This window comes from Odocoileus virginianus, chromosome 4 (genome assembly GCF_023699985.2).
Source record: "Odocoileus virginianus isolate 20LAN1187 ecotype Illinois chromosome 4, Ovbor_1.2, whole genome shotgun sequence".
NCBI lineage: Eukaryota > Metazoa > Chordata > Mammalia > Artiodactyla > Cervidae > Odocoileus > Odocoileus virginianus.
The window spans coordinates 31,384,268-31,408,462 of NC_069677.1; the positions used below are offsets into that span (position 1 = coordinate 31,384,268).

Consider the following 24,195-nt stretch of genomic DNA (forward strand, 5'->3'; position numbering starts at 1 on the left):
GCAGGGGAGAGGGCTTCGGTGCACGTCTTTTGGCGAAACCTCGGGCGGCGATGAAGTCCGCGCCCCTCCCCCGGCGCGGCCCAGGCCCCGGCGCGGCGACCCCGGCCGATGTGCGGGGGGCGGCGGGCGGCAGTTGGGGCGCGCTTCCCGGGCGGGGGTGCGGGGGGGGAGGGGCGCGCGGCCGCAGGGCCGCACTCCGGGACGTGTTTATTTGTAACTTAGAGCTTTTTAGCGTCTTGAGGAGGCATTTGATAGAGCCTCTTTGAAGTTGGGTTCAGAAGTGTAGAATTGGCAAAGTTATTGCTAGCTTCCTGGTAAGTTTTGGGTGGCTCAGAGTCACATTATTTTCTGACAGTGTAAAGGCCACGTTGTGAGGGTGGTTTCTCGGTAACTTCCTCTTTGCAACCGATGTCATTTTTTTTGAACAGCAGCAGACTTTTATTTCAGTGAAATATTAATCTGAAATGGCAGCTCGAGGGAAGCCATGCGTGTGTGAGCGTGTTCAGTATTTTTGGAAGTTCCTAATTTGCTGAAATAGGCATCACTTTGCAGGGGCAACCGAGAATAAATTTGGGTTGTGAAAATGGTGTGTTCCATGTAAAATTTGAGTTGCAATGGCTTTTAAAAAACGCTCCCGTTCTTAGCTTATTTGATGATATTCTCGAAAATCATGTGGTGATTACAAATGACTAAAGTGTTGGAACCAAGTTAAAAACTAGATTTTTCTCAGTGTCTGGAGTTTGCTTAAAACGGTGGACTGCGGACACCAAGGTGAAGAGTTTTAGTGCCTATATGATTTATAGTTGACTGAGGGAAGTTGACTGTTGGCTTTCTGGTTTTCCAGGCAAGACCCTTCTGCTGATCTAAACAAGCTTGCTCATAAAATATGGTGGGTGAAATGTAGGTTATTTTTAGTCTGAATGGTTTAATTCCCCCTCCCCCATATAATTAGGTAATCATTTTCCTCCCCCCTTTTTTCCTGAAGACTCCTTTATCTGGTCGGGTAATATGAGGCCCTGGTGGTGTTTTCATTTACTTTAAAAAAAAAAAGGGCATTAAAAACACACATAACTGTGATAAATATCCTGATTACACGCTGAAGATACAGTGAGTGACTTTTTGGTTTTCCCAGTGTGGTTTATTTTCATTTTTGTTAAATCAGACTCATGCTGCATTGGTGTATTTTAGTAATCTTGACTTCCTGGGACTGTATGTTCTCACTCTTGTAATAAGTTTATAGTCTGGCGAAATAGGGCAGCTTTGTCTCCATGAAAACAGTGTGTATGTTGGGTTGTATCATGGGAGTTCATGGCAAGCAAGCTTCGGAAATTTATCATTGAGCGCCGTTCTAGAAATAGTTAGCGTTTACCTGTGGAGGAGGGGCAACAGAAAATATGCCCGAGAGTGGTTAGGCTTGTGATTCGTGTTTATACTTTTTGCTCTTAAATCGAGGTTTTCCTGCTTCTGTGAAATATATATATTTTTCACCCCAGTTCTGCTGTCTTGCACCATGTGATATATGTAATCACAACCATTAAATCCATAAACGACTACGATTTTTTTGCCATTTGAGTTGTTAGAATCAGACCTGGAGGGCAAAGCACTAACCCAAATGGGGTATGAAAACAATATGTACAAGGAAAAAGTTTTTCTTAACTGTTAAGGAAGTTAATTATTTGTTAATGGCATAAAAATTGTTGCAAGGCTCACCATTAGTTTTTTTTTTTTCCCCCACCATTAGTTTTATAAGCGGTTTTTTTTTTTTTATTCCAGCGTGTACCAGCTTTGGTTGTTAATATGGGGAACACCTGTGGTAAATGGAATGGTCCCTTGTGAAGGTTATATTTTTTCATTGGTTGTTTCAAAGAAGTGTTGAATATTTTACTAACTTTTTTGCACATGTTCAGAGATCTTTGTTAGGTGTGTTCTCAACAGAAGATTTATCATGATTACCATGATAACATGCCCAGGAGGAGAATAAGAAGTAACTGCTTTCTGTGTACTGGGAGCCTTTCAGGCTGATATGCAGAAAGGGCAGAATTACTATCAACATAGGGGTCACTGATAAGAGATGAGACTAATGGACCTTTTGAATGACAACCTGTTGAACAAATATATCTGTTCATATATAGCAATGAAATATAAGTACAACCTTGTCAAATGAGTAGCTGATAAAGAGATTCATCTCCAATTTACTACAGCAGTTATTACTACAAAGAATTTCTGACTTGACACATTTTGAGGAAGACATTTGTTGGATTTATTCATTTTCTGTGTTATTTGTAGAGAAAGAATTGAGAAGAATGTGGATAGTTGTAAGTCAGGTTAGAGAGATGGCAGAAATATTGGCACTGTCTGGGACTTTATATTTTTCTAGTACATGGAATTTGACTCATTTCAAATGACATTTATAGTGTAAGTCACTAACATGCCAAAAAAAAAAAAAAAGCAGCCAACATGGAGTTATTTATACACCCCCATAGTACCGAAAGCCTAGGACCCCAGGGTTGTGTAGTAAAGAACTGCTAAGAGTATGGTCTGCTTTGGAGGCCACATGGTGGTGTATCCTATTCTATTGCCAAGAGATAATTGAATTTTTTTAAAAAACCTATGTGGGAGAGGCTATGCTGGAGAGGTTTACTGTTCACCACCTCTGGGTTTGGACTCCCTAAGAGTACAATTAATAGCCCTATTAGCAAGAGTCCAAGGAAAGGAACTCTGCTTGGGCTGTACTCTAGGAAAGGAGTGAGGTCCTTTGCTATGTCATTCATACCCCCGTCTAATCCTGAGCTGGGTAGTATTTGTGGATGGTAAAACAGTGAGGCGAAGATAAGTTAATTCACTTGTTCAAGGCCACAAAAGGACCAAATGATGCACTAGTATTCAAACCTTTCTTTGAGCCCTAGTCCATTTTCTTTCTAGATGACTTTAGCTGGGCCTAGGTTTTGTCAGTCTTGTCTGTAGATATCCTTTGAAAAACTACTGTTTTTAATCAAGTTTATAATTGTGTAGTTGGGGTCGCTACTAACTGGGTCAAGTCATTGTGTAGATAAACGAAATTCACAGGGCTCACGTATTTGGCTTAACTCTCTAGAACTGTTTATTAATAATAAGATGTAATCTTCTTGTCCACTGCTGTGTTTCCGACTTTTAAGATTCACTTCAGTGATAGAGCCTCTCCACATACTGCCAGCAGAAATAAGGAAATGTGATTCCGTACTTGAGAAGGAAAAGCAGATCCTCAGAGCACGTATTTCTGAAAACTCGTGTAAGAAAAATCATAAAAGTCTTTTTATGCAGCTTACGGATTCTGTCAGGCATTCTCAAGGTGAACTCCCCAGCTTCAGACTCAGGCGTCATCCCTTACTAATTTTATCACCTTGTGGCAGCAACTCCACTGTGTCTTGGTTTGCTCCTCTGTGTAGTGGGACCGTCAGCTTCATAGAGTTGAGCAGATTAAGAGAATTATATATGTGATGCAACTAGAGATTATCATTCTAAGTGGAGTAAGTCAGAAAGATAAATACTGTATGATACACGTGAAATCTAAAATATGGTACAAATGAATTATCTGCGAAACAGAAACAAACGTACAGACTAGTGGCTGCCAGGAGGGAGGGGGAAGGAAACTGATGGGCTGGGAGTTTGGGGTTGGTAGGTGCAAACTATTACATTTAGAATGGATACACAACAAACTACTGTATGGCACAGGGAACTATAGCCAATCTCGTGGAATAAATCATAGTGGAAAAGAATATATGTATAAAAATGTGTATATGTGTGTAATTGAGACACTTGCTGTACATTAGAAATGAGCACCACAGTGTAAATCAGCTATTGCTGAATTTAGTTGCTAAGTCGTGTCTGACTCTTGTGCGACCCCATGGACTGGGATTCCCCAGGCAAGAATACATGGAAGGAAATGAGCTGCCATTTCCTCCTCCAGGGAATCTTCCCTGTGTCTCCTGCATTGGCAGGCGGATTCCTTACCGCCAAGCCATCAGGATACTTTGATTAAAAAAAAAAAAAAGTATGCAGAAGTTGCTGAGAGCAGTAGCTGACAAATAAGCATTATGGAAATGTAAGGTGTTTAGGATGATGAGGGCTTTGGATTGGAAGTTTGCTTCTTTGCGTTACATTTTATTTACTTGTTACTTAAGTAGGGGCATAATGTCCTAGAAAGTATTTAGCAGTTTTATTTCCTGAATTCTTGGGCAAAATAGTTGACATATGCTTAGCATAATTTATTTATTCCTGAAGTTGTGACTTAAGTAAGGCTTACTTGAAGAATTAGGTTGCGTTGTAGCACTAAGTGGAAGCAATACCAAGCTCCCTGCTTGGTGTAGGTAGTGATGGGTCTTCTGTGTGTCTTTGTTGCTGTCCTCTGTTGCTTGGACTTGGACTTTTTAAATCTGCTTGAACCATTTGAAACCTTTTCTAACTCTTTTTAAATAAATAGAGGTTTTATTTTTCGAGGATGGATCCTCCGTGTCTAGGATCTGCTTTTTAAATTGGAGTGATTACTTTAAGTAGGTTATTGTTTTCTTCAGTCTCAAACCTTTTTTCTGTGTTAGTGTTCTACATTTTCAGCTGCTGTCAAGACAGTTCTGCTTGGAGGTTCTGTTCCTTTGAAGTATCCTTGCGCCTTATTTTCCCTTCCCATTTTTGTCACTCTTAATTCAGCAGTAGTGTTAACTACTACTAGAATTCTGTGTGTCAGGGCCACAAAGGTGCTTTGGCAGGTGCTTGTGACAGAGTGACTGCTATTTTAATGACCAACTGCTTGGAAACAAAGGCTCAGGTAGCAAGGAAGGGGTGCTGAGAGGGACTTAAGCCCAGTGTGTCTGACTTCTAGGCCACATTCTTAACTAGCAGTCTCTCTTCTCAGTGAAGGAAGGAGTGAATGAATGGGTGTAGGTTCCTGGGTTATTGCTTTACTTTTCTGGCCAGTTGCTTTGGGCAGTCTTTCTTCTTCATTCTATGTTCTCTAACTGCTGACAGTGTAATTCATTTAAATATTGGTTCATCATGTCAGTTCCCCTGCTGAAGAACCCATAATGGCTTCCCTTTGCCAACTGGATGTAGTTCATATGCTTCAAGTCTGGCTTTTAAGGCTCCATTCTAACCTATTCAGTTTTATTTCCCACTCTTCGCCAACTGGGATTCTTGCTTGCCTATCAAATAAACACTGCAGTTTTGTCATACTACTCTGCCTTTGCGTGTGCTATCCTTCCCTTTGTCCTTATAGCCTAGTTTCAGTCCCACTTTCGTGAGGCTTTTTCCGGCCATCCTGACTCAGGCTATTTTTTCTCTGAGATTGGATTGGATTTAATGCATGTCGCAGACTCCGGAATTATTTATTGTTTTGTGAGAATGTGTTACATTGCCTCAAGTACAGTTACATTTCTTGAAGGAAAGGACCATTTTCCTTAGCTGCTCAGTCGTGTCCTACCCCTCGTGACCCCGTGGACTGTAGCCCACCAGACTCCTCTGTCCATGGGTTTCTCCAGGCAAGAATACTGGAATGGGTTGCCATTTCCTTCTCCAACTTTTCTTAGAGTATGTAGCAAAATTCTTGACTTTTGTACTATACTATCTTCACGAGAAAATGGATTGTTTCTCTGAGGGCCCATGTTTAATAAGAACAGTGACAGTCCTGTTTCACTCGGAATTGTGTCAAGCTTCTTTTTGAATTAAGCCTTCAAAGTTTAGTTATACGATAGTCAGATAACCATTAATTTGAATTTTGATGTTGCCAGTGTTGACAAGGAAGGGGAGAAAAAGAACCTAGTCATTATTTAGAGTGAAATGAAAATGGATAGTTTTATTCTCTTAATCCTGGGATAGTACCCACAGTCCTGGTGAAGAACCTAGTCTAGTTGGGAATCATGTCACGTTAAATTGGCTTTATCTGATCATATTTGTGTTCGTTGTTATGAAACTTAAGATTTCATTTTTTTAATTGTCAGTTTTTTTTGTGTATTGTTTTCTCAGTAGTGTGCCTAAACAAGATTATGTTTTTAGCTCTCACTATATGTGGCAGCCTTCTGACAGCACTGGAATCCTGTTTGAGCTGTTACTATGAATGTGTTAACTATATATCATACAGTGTCATGGGTTCGGTCTCCCAGAGGAATGTCATTGTAACCGTCTCTCAATAGTTTTCTTTCTTTTTTTTTTGGCCATGTGGAACCTTAGTATCCCAACTAGTGATTGAACCCGTGCCACCTCGGTGGAAGTACACAGTCCTAACTACTGGATCACTAGTGAATTCCTTCTTAAGTAGTTTTTTGTGGTAAAGAGGTACCAATCCACCTGGGTTATTTATTCTAAAAGCAATCATTTTGATATCACGTCCTTTTGAAATTTTTAACATTTAGAGTTTTAAGATAGAAGGTTTCAGTGTCAAAATAAGTTGAATGTTACCCTGCTTTATGAGAGCTTAGATTCACAGCTCAGAAATAGTACAGTTAGACCATAAGGGTCATGCTGGAAGATCAGAAGTTCCAGTTCAGTAAATGGAGAGTTCCAGAGGGTTAGGGAAGATATTTATGTGAAATAATCAACTTGAGGAATAAATGAGGAAGAATAGGTATTGAATGTTTAAACTGGGAAGTTTGTCACCTGTTTCCCTCTTTATTGAAGATTTCTTTGAGGAGGTAGAATTTAAAATACAGAAGAAAACACGGCAGTCAGGGGTCAGAGATGGTCATTCCAGTGTTGTCTTTATGTTATTTTTATGTGAAATTGTACTCGGGACTCTCAGACTTTTTTTTTTTGAACAAAGGTGAGGTTTTCAGTTTTTAAGTAATTTAAAGCAAAATAAAAAATTTTTATTTGCTAAGGACTAGATATCAATTTACATCTTTATTTTGCCTGAGATCAAAGTTGGTACCGTTGCTTTCCTCTTTTTCCCTCCCTCCCTCCCTCCCTCCCTCCCTCCCTCCCTTCCTTCCGCATTGCATCCTGAGTGATAGGCATCATAACAAGGTGCCCAGTGCCTTGGTTGTTAGTGGATGTTTGTGTTTTTGTTCTTAACTGCTTATGTACCTGAATGGTGGATAGCATTTTAACATGGATTCAATATTAAGTGAATTTTTTGCTTTTTTTTTTTGCAAAACCATAGTTATATGGGTAAGTCATTTAGCTTCCAGAAAGGTGTAAGAGGATAAGATGAAATGCTTCCTGAAGTTTGCTCTTTCATTCTACCGATACTTACACAATCAATTCCTATATTAAAATTCTGAGGTTTTTGTCATTTAATTTTGTGATTTTTTTGGGGGGGGGGAAGACAGATCTAAATTTTCTTAGTATATTGGAGGACTGAAAAATTTACATTTTATGTAGAAAAATAAATAGGAAGTACTTGACATTAGTGTAAGCAGACACCTTGCCAGAGTTTAACAGTTAATAGCATATTTTGGTGGTTACTTTCAGCTGCTAATAGAGCACAACTCAAGGGTTAGGGAGAGGTGTTTTATGCTCTCCCCTTAATTTGAGCAGGCTAATTGGGTAGAGTGTGTACTAATTTTGTTCCATTTCTATTTTGCGTTTGTCAGATGTCATTAACTGGCAGTGTAAGGCAATTGGGTCATTTACTTTGGGTTTGTGAAATAAGGTAATGGGAATAGATAATGAATGAATTTCTGTAAAATTTTTTATTTTCTGTATGATCATTATTTTATAGGATAAAATTTATCATATGTGGGTTAATTTTTAGATGCTGTTTGTAGCTGTATCAATGTTTTTTGTCATCTTTTATTTTAAAATGTATAATGCGGTATACTTGAAAATTTTTCACCCACTGAAGTGATGGATTTCCCCTAAATCACCTTTGTCTGTTTTCCTTAGTAAGCAAATATATATTTGGAGATCTTAAACTGGGGTTTGGAGTGAAGCCTGTTGGTGTATCAGGGAAATACCAATAACTTTCCTATTCTTGTGCAAAAACGAACAGACCCTTTTTACTTCTTTGACCTTGGACCTCTATATGTCCTGCCAGCAGGGGTCACCAGTTTTAGCACTGGTGAGAGATGTTTTGTGTGTGCTGTTTCTGTACAGATTAAAAAAAATTTTTTTTTAATATTTAAATATCTTTATTATTATATATAACTATTATTTTGTTAGAATATGTTTGTCTTTTTTTTAAGTCAGCTGCATTTTATTTATTTATTTATTTATTTTTATTAGTTGGAGGCTAATTACTTTACAATATTGCAGTGGTTTTTGTCATACATTGACATGAATCAGCCATGGATTTACATGTATTCCCCATCCGATCCCCCCTCCCATCTCCCTCTCCACCCGATCCCTCTGGGTCTTCCCAGTGCACCAGGCCCGAGCACTTGTCTCATGCACCCAACCTGGGCTGGTGATCTGTTTCACCCTAGATAATATACATGTTTCGATGCTGTTCTCTTGAAACATCCCACCCTCGCCTTCTCCCACAGAGTCCAAGAGTCTGTTCTATACATCTGTGTCTCTTTTTCTGTTTTGCATATAAGGTTATCGTTACCATCTTTCTAAATTCCATACAGATTTTGTTTAGATTTGATGTTTATAATTTTCTGGTATTTTTAAGATCTTCTCAAAGATGCATTTAAATGAAAAAACATGGAGGCAGAAAAGATCTTGTATAGTTTTCTGCCATTTTAACATAACGAGAGGGAGAGGAATGGAAAGGACACACAGGCTGGAGTGTGCGTGTATGTGTGTGTATGTGGTCCAGGCGACTCCAGCAGGATACACAGGAGACCAGTAACAGGGTTTGGGGAGTGGGGTTGAGGTGGGGAGACCATGTGGTCAGATGTGGGAAAGATCTATGTTCATGTATAGTCTTTAGAACTGCTTGAATTTTACTATGTTAGTATTGCCATTTCAAAAAAGCAGTTGTGAAAGAACAAGGCATCCAGTTAAGAATTCTTGTTCTTCCTAGTTCTTTCAGTTTGAACTGTCAAAAGAAAACAGAAAACTGTTCATTTCTTCCATGCTTTCCAGTCAGTTCTTAAAGAGCTGGAGCTGTGTATATTTTTGCAAAAACTTACTTTTATTTTTCAGATTTGTTGGCAGAATTAGTCGCTGAATATGATTACAGTGTGTTATTTCTGTGTCATGATTGGGTCATAGGACCAGTGGAATTGTTTAGTGATAGCAAACTGATGATTTTCGAGTCGTGTCCATGGTTGATAATTTGAAATTAACTCGATGCAAAGAGATGTTGGCTACAGCAGTGTTGCCTGATTTCAAAAGTGTTGTTTTGTCAGGGCTTTGGAAATTGGGTGAAAGTGGAAGTTCTCATAGTTTAGTAGCTAATTTCAGTAATTATGATAGTCTGTGGTATAATGGGATTTGTGGAATTGCAGCTTGTGATATTGCATGGATTCTAACATTACTTGTGAGTTTGGATGAATGTGTTATTGACTCCAGGGAGATAGATCTGTTAGATCTTGATACTATTTTGGGTTGCAATTGGTGTCACTTGTAATTGTGTCACTTGTAATTGTTCATTAGTTGTTTACCAGTAGAGAGTCTTGCCCTGTTTTGTGCTCATAGTTTTCAGCTTAAGCTAGAACAGCCTCTGGGAAGATTATGTGCATCCGTTTATGTGCATCTGGGAAGATTATGTGTGTCCGTTTTTGTGCATCACGTTCTGCGCTGTGACCCGATGCCACCCTCTCCTGAGGGCTGGGCCTCTGTCTTCAGCAGTGAGAGGCCCAGGTCGGCTCTGTGTCTGATCTTTGGCAGTAAACTCTTTCTGCAGGATGTTACTGTGGCAGAAAGCTCAGGCTCTGGAGCTCAGCACACCTGATTTAAATCCTGTCACTCCAGCTCATCGACCTTGGCTGGCCATAGTCCATAGGGTCGCAGAGAGGCAGACAGGACCGCAGGAAGCGACTCGGCACAGCGCACAGCACCCCCGCTTATCACTGTGTGGCTTTGGAAAGTTACGCAACCACTCCAGTTGGTTTCCACTCTGACAAATGGGAATTCTTCTCTGCAGAGCAATTGTGAGGATTGAGATGTGAAGGCAGTTGTCATGGGGCCAGCATATAGGATATACTCAGATAAATGCTAGCTGCTGCTTGGTGCTTTTGTGAGCTGCAGCAGCAACAGCTGAGGAAAGAGAAAAGTGACACTGCGCCCATGAACTGCCATGGCTTTCTGTGGCAACTGCAGAGAACGGGGTGGTTAACATTTCCCATTCAGAGAGCTCTGGCTGGGTTTGGCGACTGAGCTTTTGTTGCTCACTCTAAAATGAGTTTGTGCATTGTGGAGCTTTGTTGTGTCTCTAATACATGGGTTGTTTTACAGTGATGTTGTGATGTTTTACATTGAATTTGGTCACTTGATAAGATGCATCAAGAGAAAACAAAAGTTACTACCTTTTTAAAACAGTAAAATCTTCCTGCTCTTTTGGGGTGGAATCACTCTTCTTTTCCTCCAGTCTGGGAGACCCAGCGGTGCTCTGGCTCTTGGTGGACACTGCTTGGATGATCAGTCATTTCCAATACTAGTGTTACACAGTCTGCAGACTTGGAATTGTACTTTCACTAAGAAATCCAGGAGTATGTTACAGCCATACATGCCCTGTGTTATATGTTATATGTTATAGATAACATATGTTACCTATATGTTAGGTTACCTATATGTTAGGTTACCTATATGTAACATGTTACCTAACATATATGGTACCTATGTTATAGGTAACATAGGGTGTGTATGGGTGTGAAAATAAGTTTTCAGGAAATTGTGCTTCTTTAATATGTGGTACGCACTCATTTTCTACACTCTTTCATTTATAAACATGCCTTTATAAACTTGTAAGCTGATTTTATTTTACAAGTAATAATTTCATTATTCACTGGATTTAGAATCAGTACTCAAAAATCAGAAACAAAGTATTGCTGTGAATGGTAGGGCATAGATAGTTACAGTTATTGGTGCTCATGTCTTTAGGTAGTATCCTGAGGCTCTGTTAGGATTCTGAAGTTCTGATGCCCCAATTTTTGTAATGTATAGATGCAAATTGTAAGGAATTTTGGTTGTTAATAAATATGAATATAAAAGACTTTTTTTAGGGGTAATCTGCAAACAGCTCTGGATTAAGAACCCTGGATGTGTCTCGTAAGAGTGTTAATTATTAACAAGGGAGTAACCATCATACCAAGTTTCTTACATCTCATCAGGAAGGAAATTTGGGTAATTGTTTTGTACTATTTAAAACTAACACATCTTAACATATTGGCCACCTGAAGTTACACTGGTTTGAAGATTAAGCTTCCTTCTATGACATCCTTATATTAACATCTTGGCCTGTGCCCACCGGTCATCTGTTTCTGGCACACACCTCTATTTGACTGAGTGTTAATTGTTGATTAACATTGTCTGAATGTGCATGGCCTTCCTTGAAGACAGTTGCATTTCACTCATCTTTTCCTCATCACCTGTCCAATTCTTTGCACAGTGTAGATGCTGCATTCATGTTGATCTGAATCCATGAAGCTCTCTGAGTGAGGCACAGGTTTTCCAGTATAAACCCTGACTTCTGAGACAGTGATTCAGATAAGCAGAAGTGGAAAAGGGATCTATCCATTTTCACAAATTCATTGACCTTTGGATTTGTGTTCTTACTCTAGGACATGTCAGGGTCTGCTTGATGACCTAACATCCTGTTTCTGGTGTCAATGAGTGTGCTCAAAACCTGGATTAAAAGAAGCAAACACCTTGACCTGACATTAGCAGTTAAACTTGGTTTGGGGATGTTTTGTGGACTTGTCCACATGTTCATGGTGCTCATGTACTTTTTCTCGGTCTCCCCTCTGCCCCCCATTGGGACTCTCACCTGATACTGCTAATTGATAATGCCTTTCTTGCTTGATCTCCTGGTATGTGTATTCAGTCACTACATCTACTGATGTCTGCTTTGACTGTGGCCTTCCCTTAGGGCTTACAGGGCTTAACACACTCCATGCCCCTTGTCTCTTCAAACCAGCCATTGCAGTGCAGGTGATTCTGTGGCCCAAATTGGGTCTTAATTCTGACCTCCTCTTCTGATCTACAGCTATCTACATTCTAGCATGAGGTTACCCTATACTTTTTTCCTGAGTTTCTGCTACTGAGTGTAGGCTGGCAGTGGCATTACGTTTTCATTTAGTGATGAGACAGAGATGGAAGATTAAAGAGGGTCAGAGATGGAAGAAATAGGGGTGGGTATGGTAATATCCAGTTGTTAGGGTGAACTGGGGCAGCATTCTCTGCCTCTAGCTACTGTTGAAAACATCCAGGATAATCTGAGACACTGGGTGTTGGAGTGGAGTTTGGAGATCAACAATCTTGGTAGATGTGTCTGTTATCATTTGAAGCCTTCCACAGTGGAGGATACCCCCCTGCCCACCCCCAGCTTTACTGAGGTATAAAAGATGGTTCTTTTGTCAGAGGGAGATAGTTGCTCTCTGGAAACCAGGGAAGGTAAGATTTTCAGTTTTGCAACAACATTTCAGTGATGTTTTAAGAAACACTTGTACTTAATAAATTAAAGTTTAAAATTCATCAGCAGATTTAAAAAATTCCTAGTGATAGTACATTAAAAAGATAAACATTCTCACTTTCCTCGGAATGTTGTTAAAACTGGCAGGGTACTATTAAATGGAATGAACACAGGATTCATCCTAGAATAGCTTTTGCATTTTTTTTACACTTTGTTTACTTGTCTGCCTGAGAGTACTTTTGTTTAAGTAGATAGCTTAATCTTTTCTATCTGTAGGCTCTTTGCTTTTTGTATTAGGTATGTTTTCTCATTTCTTCTCTACTTGCTTTGTTCCCTTTTTGGGGTCATATACTCTTGTGAATAGCTGGCTGCCTTATTTTTATCTAGTCTCATTTGCCTTTCTTGCATTTTCTTCATGTATGTTTTGGTAGTAGATAGCATTGGTTGGTTCATTTGGTTTGACAAATCAATGTAGAAGTGACTTGATAACTGAGAACTGGTAGTAATAGGAAAAGTGGCTGCTTTTTTTTTTTTTTTAATTGTGCATAACAGCATACTAATGATCTTTTGATAAATACTAAGGGAATTACACATGGTATAACTTACATGAATGCATACATAGTTTTATAGAATGCATGGCAGAGACATTTGTATATACTATTGTGTAGACACTCTATAAGATGCTCAAAAAGTGTCAGTTTCCTTCTTTTTTCCCTGTGGGTTTTCCATTGTACTTAATATGAAATTGAAATATTTTTCCTTAGCCTGTGAAGGTTCCACCAGCACATGATTTGCCCTTTGGCCACCTCACAAATTGTATCCTATTTCATGGCACCCTTCCCCTTGTTCACTGTGTCCAGGCACACCAGCTCCACACCCACAGAACAAGCTTGTTCCTGTCTCAACACCTTAATTGCTTTACTCTCTGCCTCAGGCTTTGCCCTGAGATTGTTATATAGCAAATTTTTTCTTTTTTTTTTTTTTTATGTCATTCAGATTTCAGTTCCAATGCCCTCACCTCTGAGAGACCTTGGAAAGGTCACAATGAAGTAGCTGCCCACTCCCTAGGCATTTTCAGTCACAGAGCGCTTATCTCTCTCTCTGATAGCCTTAATTGTTGATTTATCTTTTTAAATGCACCTCTATAATTTAAACTCCCTGAGAACAGGGATGGGCTCTGTCTTGTCACACCAGGACCTAAAACAGGACCTGGTAGTTGTTCAGTAAATATTTGAGTGAATTGTTCTCTCAGGAATGTTTTTGTGACCAGCTGATAGACTTAAACTGGTTTGTCCTTACAATAGAATAGTGGAAATAATTCATTAAAAGGTCAGCATTTAGGGGAGGGTTGGAAGAGAGTTTACTACCTTGGAATCTCCATTTGGGGAAGTCCAAGGACATATGTGAGTGCTGTCTGCTTTTCTTGGAGAAACATACTTACAGTGTTTGAAGCAGAAAAAAAACACACAGATGGATAATTGATAAACCAGTTTGAATATGTGCTTGTGTTAATCATAAATGTTAGATTTTAGTAGGTTAATACTTCATTTTAAGATGCGTATTTCATACAAGAAAAATGACGAGGGCTGGGTACCCCCATTTAGGGTTTGTACAGGTTCAGGAGATTTTGAAATTTACCTTTAGTTATATTTATCTGTGATATTCTGTCTTGAGAGTCACGGTCAGCTTCCCAAAATTGGTATATGACTCAGATCTCTTTCAGTTGTATGTATGCTAGAAACTCAGTTCAGACTAGCTTAAGCCAAAAAGGGAGTAGAATCAAAATGGATCGAGTAACTCATTTGTAAGAAAGAGCATTGAGCCAGCTGGGCTTTAGGAGACAAGTAGAAGCACACCGATTTGAAAGCTACTAGACATCTTTGCTGGAGAAGGCAGTGGCACCCACTCCAGTGCTCTTGCCTGGAAAATCCCATGGACGGAGGAGCCTGGCGGGCTGCAGTCCATGGGGTCGCCAAGAGTCGGACAAGACTGAGCGACTTCACTTTCACTTCACTTTCATGCATTGGAGAAGGAAACGGCAACCCACTCCAGTGTTCTTGCCTGGAGAATCCCAGGGATGGGGGACCCTCGTGGGCTGCTGTCTGTGGGGTCACACAGGGTCGGACACGACTGAAGCGACTTAGCAGCAGCGACAGCAGACATCTTTGCTAATAATCTTGTTTTTTGTTTGTAGATTGGCTTCATTTTCTCATAGTAGATTTGCTTTCTTCACAAGGAGGAAAATACTTACCAGTGCCAGTCTGCATTCTCTGTTTTCTCCTGCTGTAGAGTAGGGGCTCCCGCTTTTTCGTTTTCATTTGTAAATTTCTTGTCTGCATGACTGCTCAGTCATGGCCAATTCTTTGCGACCCCACGGACTGAAGCCTGCCAGTCTCCTCTGTCCATGGAATTCTCCAGGCAAGAATACTGGTGGAGTGGGTTGCCATTTCCTCCTCCAGGGGTTCTTCCCGACCCAGGGATTGAACCTGCATCTCCTGCATTGGCAGGCAGGTTCTTTACCGCTAGTGCCACCTGGCAAGTTTGATTTGGGACGGTGTCCACCGTGGCCATGAAAGTGAAAGGGAAGTCGCTCAGTCGTGTCCTTCTTTGCTACCCCATGGACTGGAGCCTACCAGGCTTCTCCGTCCATGGGATTTTCCATGCAAGAGTACTGGAGTGGGTTGCCATTTCCTTCCCCAGGGGATCTTCCCGACCCAGGGAACGAACCTGGGCGGTCTCCCACGTTGTAGGCAGACACGTTACCCTCTGAGCCACCAGGGAAGCCCACCATGGCCATAGGCCTTACCAAACTATGGCTGCTCCCAAGTACCTGGTGGGAATGGGGGAGAGCCTTGGGAATGAGAACTGAGAGAAGTTGCGGGCCGCCGGGCAGACAGCCTCCTCCCCGCCTTCCTCTTGCTGCCTGTGTCACCGCCTCACAAAACGTGACTCTGTTTGTGGGTGGGGGTGGCGCCTTTAATGCACCGTAGATTGCCAGGTAAAATTCCTTAAGCAATTCGGAAAATTATATTTTATTCCTCGATACAGTACGTGAAAGATGATGTGATGGTTTCATGGGGAAAAGGGCCTAGCTCTGAATTGAAGGGAGAAAGTTTAGCTGAAGTGACATTTCTTTTTTTCTTTTTTGGCTCTGGCGTTCCCAGTCTTTTCAAACTCAAATCCATTTTTTAAATGAACAATTGAGGTCTTTCATGTGGGTTTTCTTCGTCGCCCAGACAGTAAAGAATTTGCCTGCAGTGCAGGAGACCTGGGTTGGGAAGATCCCCTGGAGAAGGAAATAGCAACCCACTCCTGTATTCTTGTCTGGAGAATCCCATGGACAGAGGCAGGCTACAGTTCATGGGGTTGCAGAGTCGGACACGACTGAGCGACTAACACACGCATGTGTGTGGTAGTAATTGTAATTTTATGAACTCGATCTCTGGCTAATATGAATATTCAAATGAATGTCTTCTCAAAATGAGTTACACAGCAAATAATTTGATGCTATTTATGTTGGTTTTGTTTTTAACATTACTTCTGCTAATTTAACAGCTAATAGAAGGCAGTATTTGAGATCAGCTGTTAGAAAGTTATCAGGAGGTTAATTACACATATTTAGGGAATATTTTAATGTGAGGAAGATAACCACCTTCATCCTAACTAGGTAGTTAAATAATTTTAGCATGTAATATTAACAAGTTTTATATTCCAAACAATTACTGTTTTGAGCAGTATTCAGCATTCACTAAAATAAAATGGTTAGCAGTGTAGAAAAAGCCTTCTGCAACACAAGATATAGTCTTTCTGGACAGCAGTTGCTTCATCTTTAAAACACTGAACCAGGTCTCTGAGATTGCCTTTGGAGTTAATGCTCTTTGACCCTGAGATTGCACATATAATTTAAAAATTAAGTCTGTGTTCAGCCAAATTAAATGGAAAATATGCTATACTGGTCTCTTCAGGTTAATCATTACCCGGGCTGTTTTTTCCTAAAGAAAATGCTTGCATTTCTTTGACATCGTCTTAATTTGGAAACAGCCATAAAGAAAATATTTTTTAGATGTCTGAAAAGACACTTCTTTTGTTTAATCCAGTAATCTTTGAGTTCGGGAACATTTGTTAGATCTGATTTCACTCTAGAGAAAACTGAAAGAAATAGCATCAGACACACTTTTGAGAATGATTTTTCTTTAATGACCTTAATTGTATGATTGCTGACTGTCAATGGCAATAATTTTTCAGCAGTTTAGGTTTTATTAGAAGTTGTACTGAAAGTGTATCTCTTAAGTACTATGAGAAAATGCTGTTAACATTTGTAATTTTTTAAATACTAAGATAAATTTCAAGTGTTGCTCATATTAACTACTGAGAATCTGTGTATATTAAAATAATTTACAATCAAAATAGCTATGTGAATGATATAACAGAAGGAGACTATTGATATATGTTAGGACATAGAGACACCAAACAAGTTGGTCTTTTCTGGCAAACAGTTTGGTAAGCTTCGAAAGTTGGAGAGTGATGAGAACAGGCAGGATAGGTAAGTAGGGATCATACCGTGGAATGACTTCTTTGTTGTGATAAAGAATTTGGACATTCTTCTGTGTCAGTAAACTAGTGAAGGACGTTTAGCCTAACTGCAGGATTGTATTTTATCCCTGGATCTAGTGCATGAAGAATGACATGATGGTTTCAGGGGGAAGAGGACCTAACTCTGGACTGAAGGGAGAAAGTTGATCTGATAGTGTTATTGGTGAGAACGAGATCACATATTCCTGAGAGTCTTGCAAACTCATCCACATTTCTGAATTCTGGAGGTAAAAAAAAAGGCAGTTGGAAATTCAGGAGAGAGTGGAGCATCCAGATTTTCTTCTCTGTGGCTTGCTGCTGCTGCTGTTTTGTTTTTTTTTTTAAATGAAGCTAATTTATTGGAAGATTTTTTTAATTTATTTTTTTTATTAGTTGGAGGCTAATTACTTCACAATATTGTAGTGGTTTTTGTCATACATTGACATGAATCAGCCATGGATTTACATGTATTCCCCATCCCGATCCCCCCTCCCACCTCCCTCTCCACCCGATCCCTCTGGGTCTTCCCAGTGCACCAGGTCCGAGCACTTGTCTCATGCACCCAACCTGGGCTGGTGATCTGTTTCACCCTAGATAATGTACATGTTTCGATGTTGTTCTCTTGAAACATCCCACCCCCGCCTTCTCCCACAGAGTCCAAAAGTCTGTTCTATACATCTGAGTCTCTTTTTCTGTTTTGCATATGGGGTTATCGTTACCATCTTTCTAAATTCCATATATATGCGTTAGTATACTGTATTGGTCTTTATCTTTCTGGCTTACTTCACTCTGTATAATGGGCTCCAGTTTCATCCATCTCATTAGAACTGATTCAAATGAATTCTTTTCAATGGCTGAGTAATATTCCATGGTGTATATGTACCATAGCTTCCTTATCCATTCGTCTGCTGATGGGCATCTAGGTTGCTTCCATGTCCTGGCTATTATAAACAGTGTTGCGATGAACATTGGGGTGCACGTGTCTCTTTCAGATCTGGTTTCCTCGGTGTGTATGCCCAGAAGTGGGATTGCTGGGTCATATGGCAGTTCTATTTCCAGTTTTTAAAGAAATCTCCACACTGTTTTCCATAGCGGCTGTACTAGTTTGCATCCCCACCAACAGTGTAAGAGGGTTCCCTTTTCTCCACACCCTCTCCAGCATTTATTGCTTGTAGACTTTTGCTGCTGTTGTTTTTGTGGAGAACAGCGGTATGAAGACTGGATCTGTGAGGATGGGGAACTAATTTGTTATCCAAATGGCTAGTGGATAAAATCAGGGGCCATGGAAAGGAGCGGGCGATTGCCCTTGTCATCATGAATCTTAACTGAGGGGTAACTGAATTAGGTATTTACTTGAGAATAGTCACAAAAAAAGTGAATTGATACAATTTTACTAGTTTATGAAAATTCTAGTGGGTATAATTTTTTCTAGGTTAGTCACATTTTCATATATCTTCAAAGCTTTTAAAAAGTTTTTATTAGTATAAAAGTCATTAGAATCTCAGTTTGATAACTAGGAAATTAATCTAAATTGAGTACTATTTAATATTATGTAATTAAAATTGCATAAATTTTGCTTTTTAAAAAGCTCGTTATTTTGAAATAATTTTAGACAGTACAGAAGAGTACAGGGCTGAGGTTATGGATATTCAGGGAAGACTACCACAGAGGTGATGTGCCTGTCTTGTATGAGGCGCACATGTCAGTATTTACATACAATGGTATCAATTGTTACTGGTGTTATTAACCTTGATCACTTGATAAGGACTGCTATTAACCTTTTATCTATTGATAGGATTGTTTAGGGGCTTCCCAGGTGGTGCTAGTGGTAAAGAACCTGCTTGCCAATGCAGGAGATGTGAGTTCGATCCCTGAGTTGGAAAGATCCTCTGGAGGCAGGCATGGCAACCCACTTCAGTGTTCTTGCTTGGATAACCCCATGGACAGAGGAACCTGACAGGCTGTGGTCCACAGGATCACGAAGAGTTGTACACGACTGAAGCGACTTGGCACACAAGTGGAGTTGTTTACTATAGTTGATTATTATAGTTGAACTATCCAATCATGTACTGTGTACCACACATGTAATTTCAAGTCTTCTAGTAATCACACTGAAAGAAGTGATAAGTGAAATTAATTGCTAAACAGCATGTTTTATTAATCCTAATGTAACCACAGTATTATCATTTCAGCAAGTTTCTTCATTATGAAGTTACTGTTTTTCTTCTTTCCATACTCCATTCATTAGAAGTAAGTCATTAAGTTCAGCCCTCATTTGAATGTGAAGGACATTAAGTTCCACCTGCTAGAGAGAAAAGTATCAAAGAACTTGTGGATAATTGTTGAAGTTACTATAGTAATCAAGAACTGTTTCGGGCAGGTGCTCTAAGGATGTGTAGGTAGCCTTTTTTTCTTTAAAGTTTTGCCCAGTAATTTTAGCATTCGTCAGTGGGGCATTGTTTGTACCAGTGATTACTAGGGTGTTCTAATGATGACTTTCTAGTTCTCTCATACCTTCTACATATATTAATTGGATTTTTCTGTACAGATGTGTTCTTTTTCACTCATTTTTTCAGTTTATGTGCATGTGGATTCATGGATTTTTATTTTGGTCTTTGGGTTATGAATTAATATCATTAACATTAATAACTCCTTGTTTTGTTGCTCAGATTCTAGCTTTGGCCACTGGGAGCTCATTTAGGCTGCTTCCTGCACCCTTTCAACATGACCCATCCTTTCTTTATTTAATCTCTTTCTAACCAGCAAGGCGTGCCAGCTTCATCTTGTATTTTTCCTTTCCTAGGCCTAGAATCAGCCATGTCTCCAAGAAACTCTGGCTCCCTTTTGTTGGAATCACAGCAAAATTTTATTCTAATTCAGAAAATAATGTCTTTATGTGGATTTTACAAAGTGTCAGTATTGGCTTGTGTCAGATTTTTCTTATGGTTTCTGAACCACATTTATTCACTCACCAAACTTAAAAAATGTTCATATGCCAACATTTTTAGTAGGGATCCAGGGTCAAATAAGACATGGTCATTGATGCCAAGGAGACTAGATATGAGAAAGCAGATCTCTTTTCCCCTCCAGCATACATTGAGGCCGTGTTATGTGTCAGGTACTGTACTACAATAGGGAACAGGAAGTAATAAGAACTGGAGAAGGATAGCATCGGTTGTTTTTAGGAACACATGGGAGGCGTACTTAAGCCTGAATTGGGCCAGATGGAGTGTGGAACAAGTCTTGAAAATGACTAGATCTTAAGTGTGAAATTGAGTGGAAAGGAGGGGAAGGGGAGAGAAGCTATTCCAGGAGGAGGACTAGCATTGTCAAGACCAGTGGGGATGATGAAGTGTGAGGTGTGTCTAGAGATCCGTATGTGGGTGGTGGTGTTGGGGGAGATGGGGGAAGTGGTGGCAGGATGCAGATTGTGAAATTCCTGTGGGCACGCCAGGCTTTGAAGAGTTGAGGGACATTTTTAAGGAGTTTGTGTTGGAGGGTAACATGTGGATGTGTTGGCTTTCTTGAGGCCCTTGCCATGATAGAGGTGTGAAGTGCAGGTCTTAACTAAGAACTGTGTCAGTAGTTCTCAGACTTCAGTATGGATTACCTGGAGAACTTGTTAAAACATGTTCTAACATCACTCAGCCCCACCCCCAGAGTTTCTACTGTCTGTCTGGGGTGGGGCTCAGAATCTGCATTTCCTTGGACAAAGTAGTGCTGAATATTTTCTGTTCGGTTGTAACAACTTCAGTCCAAACCATTGATACTTTTTAAAGATTAAAAACAACAAAATTTTAATCCAGTCTCAGATACTTTTTGGGGGGAGTCTATGATCCTTATATATTTTATGTGTTTATAGAAGTATGTCTGTATAGTCAGTGAAGCTGATATCTACTTTGAAAATGGTTTTATTGGGTGATTTATTCACAGGGTTCAGAATTCAGGAGTGTTCTTTCTCTTCCTGTTTTCCCAACCCCCCAGCTACCAATTACTTTCCTGGAACCAAACAGGGATACCAGTTTCCTCCCTATCCTTTCAGAGAAATACCATATATAAAAAAGCCAATGCATGTGTATAATTTGCACTTTCCTCAGTATTGTTTGGAACACAAATGATAGCATGCTAGTCACTCTACTGTATTTTACTTTTTCCACTGATGTATTTTAGGTCTCATATCAACGCCTAAAGAGCTCGCCTTCCCCTTCTTAATGGCGGTAAGGTGTTTCATTGTATGAATATACCAGAATATATTCAGTTTGTTTGCCCAGTTGATGGATATTGAGGTTGCTTCAGCCTGCTGCTATGACAGTGTTGCAGTCAGTAACCTTGTTGTGTGTAGCCTGTGTGTGCAGGGGCGCTCGTGTGATGAACTACTTGAATTGGAGCTGCCGAGTCACAGGCTGTGCGTGTCCGCGCTCATCCTCAGTCGCGGCTGACTCTTTGCGACCCCACGGGCAGTAGCCTGCCAGGCTCCTCTGTCCGTGGGATTTTCCCTGCAGGAATACCGGAGTGGGTTGCCATTTCCTCCTCCAGGGGATCATCCCGACCCAGGGATTGAACCCCCACCTACTAGGCAAGCAGATTCTTTACCACTGGGCCACTGGGAAGCAAGTGGTGTAGTTAACTGCTGGACAGACTCCAGAGACTGCCCCAGTTCACGCCACTGATCCCAGTGTAAGGAACTGCTCACACTCTTGCCAGTGTAGTGTTAACCAAATAAAACAGTTTTGCTTTTTGCTTACATGATAGTAAAGATGATATTTAATGTTTTTAAGTGAGTTTGAGCGTCTTTTTATATATTTTGGTCATTTCTTTCAATGAACTATCATTGTATTTTGGACTCTTTCACCATTTTTTTGTTGTTGTTCATTGTGGTATAACTTGTGTAAGATATAGTACACACTTTATTTTTTTATTTTTTTTTTTAGTACACACATTTTAAACTGGTGAACTTTCTTTTACTGAGGTGTAATTTCCTGTAAAATGAACAGATCTTAAGTGTACAGTTTTGATGAGTTCTGACATTTTTATGTGACCATATAACCAAGTCATCCTAGATTTAGAGCATTTCCACTGCCCAGAAATAAGTTCCTTCAGGCTTCCTTTCCATTCCCTTTTCCTTTCTCCTTACCTCAGGCAGTCACTTTCTGATTTCTCACCATCAATAAGTTGTGTCTGTTAATTTTTAACATATTATAAACTCATGTAACTACCACAGTCAGGACACAGAAGACTGCTTGCCTTGCAGTACGGTCTCCGGTGCTCCCCTTGCGTCTTCCCACCAGAGGTAACCACTGCACTGACCTGGGTCAACTGTAGGTAGACTTAGTAAACTTGTAAGTCATCACGCTGCTGTGTTAGTGTTTTGTTTTTTTCTCATTGCTGTGTATGGGAATATTTGCCATTATTAATTTTATTGTGGATTGACAGACTTTGTTTTTTTCAGCTTTGGGCTCTTTGAGTAAAACTGCAGCAGATATTCATATATCTGTATTTTGGCAGATCTAAGAATTTGCATCTTTATAGTATGTTAGAAATGGACTAAGTGGGCTATAAGTTAGTTATAGGTATATGTCTGTTTAACTTTAGTAGATACTGCCAACTGGCTGCCCAATATTTCCACAATGTTTGAGAGTTTGGTTGCCCATATCTTGGTCCTTTTAGTTTCAGCCATTCCAGTGGAATCTCATTGTGATTATAATCTGAATTTCTGTGGCAACAAATGATGTTGAGTATCTTTTCTTGTGTTCATTGTTGACAATGTTTTTTAACTGGATGATGGATCTTGGAATGATTTGTAGGAGTTATTTTTAATAGTGTATGTAATAAGCCCATTGTGATAATGAGTTTGCAAATACTTTTTTTTTTACTGGTTTATATGTTTTTTACTTTTGATTGCCTGGCAGAAATCATAGTAAACTTTAAATAAAGTAGACTTTATTTTAATCAAAATTTTCATTGTTTCAAAATTGCCTCCTAGTTTTGTGGTATACTTTTGAAAGTCTTGCTTCATTCTGAAGTCACCGTATTTTAAACTTAATGTGTTCCCAAACGTATGATATTTTGTTATTTTGTGTATGGAGTCACAAAGAGTTGGACACAACTGAGTGAGTGCGCGCACACGTTTTCCCATATGATAGGAAAAACGTTATTAAACTGACGGGATTTTTTTTTACCTCTTAGAATCTTTACGTTATACTTTTAGTTTTGTGTTGTATGTACTACTCTTCCAGATAGATGAGAGGAAAATAGACATGAAATACATTGGTTAAAGTGTTTCCCCTAATTTTTCACTTTTAAAGTAGGACTTCCCAGTTATTTTTGACTTCCTACTGTGTTTCTCTGTTGTCTTTTGTACCGGGAAGAGTGTTGGTGGGGAGATGGGAGGAGCATTTCTTAAAAGAATTAAAAAAAAATAAAAACAACAACCTAAAAGCCATTGAGGCTTCGCTGTTAAGCTGACTTTGCAGTTAGGTAGACCTGACTTCCAGGTGGCGCAGTGGTAAAGAACCGGCCTGCCAATGTAGGAGACACAAGAGACTTGAGTTGGATCCCTGGGTTCCCGGGGAAGCCCCCCTGGAGGAGGAAATGGCTCCTCTAGTACATTTGCCTGGAAATTTCCATGGACTGAGGAGTCTGGGGGTGCTGCTGTGTCCATGGGGTTACAGAGCTGGATGTGACTGAGCATGTCATGCAGACCTAGTTTATTTATTTTTTTATTCTAGCTTTATGAACCTTAGTAAACTTTTCTTATTGTCCAGCTTCTGTACCTCTTTATCTGAATTCTGATTTGTAGGGGGTAAAAGAGTGGCCAGCTAATGTTTCAGCTCCTAACCTCCATTCTGCAAATGTTGATGCAGGTTGTGTAATCACAAGCAAGGACAGGTGTGGTATGATGTTAGCTGGCCAACACCAATTGTAAAAAAAAAAAAAAAAAATCTATATTTTAAGACTTTGTGTCTTACATTTAATGAATACAGTATGAAATCAGAGAAGTGCATTTTTCTCTTCATTGGTCAGTTTGAATTATTTCCTTCAGTTAAAGAAATCATAATGTCCTGTTCAGTAATCTTTTGTGTATATACATGAATATATAAACATAATTCAGAAAAGGCTCAAAAACAAACACAAAC

The 24,195-nt window shown here is 39.7% G+C and overlaps 1 protein-coding gene across 1 annotated transcript in view; it reads left to right on the forward strand.

Annotated features, from left to right (window-relative positions):
• The first annotated feature begins 222 nt into the window (after nucleotides 1-222).
• The window catches only part of TBL1XR1 (TBL1X/Y related 1), a 168,646-nt gene continuing 144,673 nt past the window's right edge, over nucleotides 223-24,195 (forward strand). Inside the window, exon 1 of the mRNA XM_020886668.2 lies at nucleotides 223-314. The gene's annotated coding sequence lies outside the window, so the exon portion shown is untranslated. The remainder of the gene's footprint in view (nucleotides 315-24,195) is intronic.